We start from the raw sequence: 5,575 nt of genomic DNA, 5'->3' as shown, positions 1-5,575 counted from the left end.
GTGGCAGGCCTGTGATTGTTACAGTTGATACTAGTCCTACTGGGATAGGATGGGCAGTAGGGCAAGATGATGAGGATCATCACAGGTATGTAATCAGATTTGGAGCAAAGGTATTAAGTATTCGACAACGAAAATATCCGCAGATCAAGAGAGAGTTATGGGGAATAGTCACTGCTCTTAAATGTGAAAAAGAATATCTTATTGGGACATCTGTACTTGTGGAAACTGATTGCTTGCCACTCCTTGGGATGATAGCAAGCTGTACCACTCCAGATATTGCTATGCTTAGGTGGATTGCCTATATCAAGTCACTAAATCCTGAGTTTGAGCATATTGCAGGAAAAGATAATCCAGTTGCAGATATGCTATCAAGAGCCAGGTATGAAGATGAAAAAGAGATGATTAGTGACATTGATGATGTGGGTACAAAGTTCTACACTACTGCATATACAAAAGGGGACCATACTTGCCTACCAAATGCACTTGAGTCTTTTGCTGAGGAAATGTATGAAGGAGATTGGTTGCTTATTGGTCAATACTTGAGTACTCTGACAAGACAGGAAAATTGGTCTGACTCAGAATTTAAGAGGATCCGCAGAAAAGCATATGGTTATTTTCTAAAGGATGGGTACCTCTGGAAGCATCCTAAGCAGAGGAATGCTATGCCACAGAGAGTCATATGTGATAAAGAGACTCAAGGGAAGCTTGTGAAAGAATTCCATGAGAGTCTCTGGGCTGGACATCGAAGTGTGTGGGCCACCTTTATCAAAATAAAGGAAAAATATTGGTGGAAAGGAATGTACAAGGATATTTCCCAATATGTGGAAACATGCATGGTATGTCAAATGTACTCAAATGTGCGACATCGTGATGGCTTGCAACCAACCTACCCACCTGCCATGCACTACAAATGGGTAGTGGATCTAGTTACAATGCCTTTGGGAATTTGGCAGATGCGGTACATAGCACTTGCAAGAGAAGATTTGACAAATCAGGTAGAGGGGCGTGCTCTTAGAACAAAGAGTACGGAAACAGTATGCAAATTTCTCTTGGAAGATGTGATTTGTCGGTATGGTTGTGTTGGGAAAATAACAGCTGATAGGGGTGAGCTAGATGTTGAAGAAGCAAGGGAATTCTTCTCTAGAATTGGCATCAAGCTGTCCCTAACATGTGCTTACAATCCTGAGGGCAATGGTAAAAGTGAGCGAGGACATCCTCCAATCATTAAAGCTTTGGCTAAGGCATGCAGAGAAAGAATGCGAGAGTGGCCAAGGTTACTACCATATGCTTTGTGGGCTGACCGTACAACTCATAGCTCAGTGACAGGATATATGCTTGCAGAATTAATGTATGGTCAGAAGCCAGTAATGCCAGTTGAAGAAGTAGTTCCAACTTGGAATGTATTGCCCTGGGTGGAAGGATTGAGCAGGGAAGACCTCCTTGCATTACGAATAAGGCAGTTGGAGAGGAGGCTTGAAGATGTAGAGCTTGCTAAAGCTCGTTTGAAAGATGCAAGGTTGAAAAATAAAGAAAGATTTGATAGAAGACACAGACTCCGGCCAAAACCTATTGAAGAAGGTGATTGGGTCCTAATGTATGATAGTAGCCTTGACAACCAATTCACTGTTGAAATAAAATTTGCAAAAAGATGGTTTGGCCCTTACATTGTCAAGCATGTGCATGGAAATGCCACGTATACCCTGTGTGAGCTTGATGGAACAGAGATAAAGAATCTTGTAGCAGGTAAAAGGATCAAGATGTTTAAAAGAAGGCTTGACAGAGATCCTTTTGATTCACAGGGAACTCAGGATGAGAGGCTTGATAGTGAAAACATGGATATGGCTGAAGAGGAAGAGGATGATTTCCCTAATAATGTAGAAGATGAAGACGACATCCAGATATATGTGGATCTTGATGATGATTTGGCACATACCAAAGGATGTGCAGGTTTAGAGGGGGTGGATGTCGTGCCATGGCACGTCTATGGTGTGAAACCATGCATATGAGACTATCAAATGCAAATCTAGATGCATGGGATTAAGTGCTATGACGAGTCATTATATGATGCCATGTACATATGTTCATATTGTAAATGAGGTTCAATAAGACGAGCTGAGGCTGAGTCAGGTCTTGAAGCTTTTGTATATGAGTGTGGTGTGAAATATGGAGCCTTATGCTTATGGTAAGCCTTGCAGTAGGGAACACCCTTCTCAACATGCATGGAGATGTGAGAGCATGTATGATATGAGGAATGGTTTTAAAGAATACCCTTTGGAGATATCGTGGAATGAGCAAAACAAGAAGAACTTTAATAAGATATGCACACATTCAAAGTTTTTGTGTATCCTCATAGGCAGATTGATCCCTTCAATAATATCTTCATGCCCATGGATGGTGAACTTAGTGGCAACTATGTTAGTGAGAGCTATTTCAAAATGACTCTTGTGAGTATGGTGGTGGTGGTTCTGTTCACACTCAGACCTCATGGGTAAGTTGGAAACACTCAGTTATATACATGGTCTGCGTGGCTATGTAAATGATGGTATGAGTGGCTCGTCAAAGGGATATGATAATGATGTGAATGGCTACCCATGTGCATGATGTGTAGTAGCTTCTCAATGGTATGGATGAGCCGAGTCAACGATTACCTCTTATGGGAGTGCAAGCATGATGCGTGCTTTAGTAGGCTCATGATATGAATATGATATTTGATGCTGCTTTGGTCCAAGCATATACATATGAGTAGATATATCATGTGTATAGAATGTAGTAAAGACGGCAGCTTGCGTGGCCATGACAAAAATAGAAGAGTAGCATGGGCGGGTTGAAAAGAATCAAGTTGGAAACAAGAGCTTGGTTATAAGCAAATGCAATGCATGGCAATCAGTTTACATATTTGGATGCAAGGACTCTCTGATCCAAGAAACGTCATAGTGGATAAATGCCGCAAAACTGGAGTTGATTTTTTTAAGATATACGAGAAGGGGAGCTTGCGTGGCAGCAACGAAAAAAGAGATATCCAAAAATAATGAAAAAAAAGAGGGCGCAAGTGTTTTTCGAACGGGGGAAATACGAAAATATTGCTGCAAAAGGTGGTGGGGCGCTCGATTTCCTTGCGGGAAAAAGAGGAAAAAACCAGAGAAAACGAGGGGGGGAATATATCAGAGTACAGCGTGTGCAGAAAAGGGGAACCAGGAGCGCAACTAACCAGAGAATTTAAAATAAAAGGGGCTCTTACTGTTCATGGCTTGTTGGAGTTAGAATTGAAGAGCAAATTGAGTATTATCTAGTGATATGATTTTCATTTTATACATGTACTCTGCCTTGTGCGGTCTGCACAGCGAAGCGACCATATGGGAATTAGCAAAAAATCAAGAAAAACTCGCGTTGTTTCACTTTCAGATAAGTGATGTTTTTTTTTATTTTTGTTCACTAAAATCCACGATTCAGAAAATCGTGTTGTTTATAAACCTTTAAAGGTTTTGGAGAATGAGAAGATTTTGGGACTTGGGGAATTGTGGAATAAAAGTATCAAAAATACAATAAGGCTCTTGAAAGTTGGTTTTATTTTCTACTCGATCGGATTTTGGAATGCAAGCCATGGAGTTTTCTAAATCTCATGAGCATGTTATAGTTATGCCATATGTCATCTTTTGTTTGTGAGATGTTAGAATTTAAAAGCAGGTTTTCAGGTGATAAAGAAACATCTTGAAATGATGGAATTGATGTCACTTGATGTATGGAATGTAAATAGTCACATGTATGTGGGAAATATTTGAAGATTACATTATGCCTACATGTGATTGGTTTGAGGGATTTGGAAAAAGGAGCCAGTAAATCTATGCTTGGAAAGGGACAATCACTTGATACACAATTTATGTGCAATCATCAGGCTGAATTCATGGATGTATTGAGGTGAATTTGTACGTGTTTATGATATCAAAAATGGAGATGCCTTGTGCTCCTTGGGGAGTTATGTGTTTGAGTTTCCTTGTGGGAATCAGAAGCTACTCTCGCAGCTAGAAGTCTCGTACTTTCCCAGCGACATCGTCCACGTCACGATAGCGTGAGCTGTCTTTGAACACTCCCTGCTAGCTGTTGCAACCGAACTTCCCTTAGAAAAACATATACCAAATGCTCCCTCCAGCATTCTGGCGTAGGACAGTCCTTTAAGAAAATAGGGTTTCCATGCAAGTTTTCAGTTTGATTTTCTTTTGAATACAAGGAGATTTCTTGAATCAGTATCCCCAAAACTTCTTGATCGTAATTCTGAATTTCATAACAGAAATCCTCCAATTCTGTAACCTTGATCCAATTCTGTAACTTTGAATTAATCCACAGATCAATTCAAAGTGTCTCAAACTTAGTTTTAGATTTGGCCAGAGATTTGAGTGTATTTTCCTGAACTGGTCACATCTTCTTTCCTCAAAACTGACGAAAGAGTTTGGTCTTGGTCATAGTCTGATTCAAGGTTCGAGTCTGATAAGATTTTTCCTGAACTATCTTTCTAGAAAGGGTTGATATTTCAGTTACTATTTTACTGAATTTCTTTCTTTGAATAATCACTTAACTAATTTCCAAATTAGTTACGAATTCCAATGAGGAATAAATTAATGATTTATTTGAATATTTCGATCTTGATAGATTTCCTGAATTTTCTTTTTATACTCCGTGTGAGTATAAAACGATAGAAATTTCTCTCTTAGAGTATTTACTTATTCATTTATCAAATACTCATAGAAATTAAACATAGAATTAAAGAGAATTCTAATTTTAATATAAAAATTCTTTGTGCATCTATTTATGCATAAAAATAAACTTTAATGGGAATAACACTTTAAAAAAATCCTTTTATGCATCTATTTATGCATAAAATCAATTTTAATAGGAGTAACACTTTAAAAAAAATTCCTTTATATGCATAAAAATCAAATTTAATGAAAATAACACTTTTATAATAAAAAAAATTCCATTATGCATCTTTCTATGCATAAAAATCAAATTTAGTAAAAATAACACTTTTATAATTTTAAAAAATTCCATTATGCATCTTTCTATGCATAAAAATAAAATTTAATGAAAATAACACTTTTATAATTAAAAAAAATCTATTATGCATCTTTCTATGCATAAAAATCAAATTTAATGAAAATAACACTTTTATAATAAAAAAAATTCCATTATGCATCTTTCTATGCATAAAAATCAAATTTAATGAAAATAACACTTTTATAATAAAAAATTTTCCATTATGCATCTTTTTATGCATAAAAATCAAATTTAATGAAAATCACACTTTTATAATAGAAAAATTTTCATTATGCATCTTTCTATGAATAAAAATCAATTTTAATGAAAATAATACTTTTATAATAAACAAATTTCCATTATGCATCTTTCTATGCATAAAAATTAAATTTAATGAAAATAACACTTTTATAATAAAAAACAAATTCCATTATGCATCTTTCTATGCATAAAAATCAATTTTAATGAAAATAACACTTTTATAATTGAAATAAAATTCCATTATGCATCTTTCTATGCATAAAAATCAATTTTAATAATGAATATC

Source organism: Cibotium barometz, chromosome 49 (genome assembly GCF_041138505.1).
Source record: "Cibotium barometz isolate CiBa-2024 chromosome 49, ASM4113850v1, whole genome shotgun sequence".
Taxonomy (NCBI): Eukaryota; Viridiplantae; Streptophyta; class Polypodiopsida; order Cyatheales; family Cibotiaceae; genus Cibotium; species Cibotium barometz.
The sequence above is the reverse complement of the archived record's forward strand: the minus strand, read 5'-3'. Positions refer to the sequence as shown.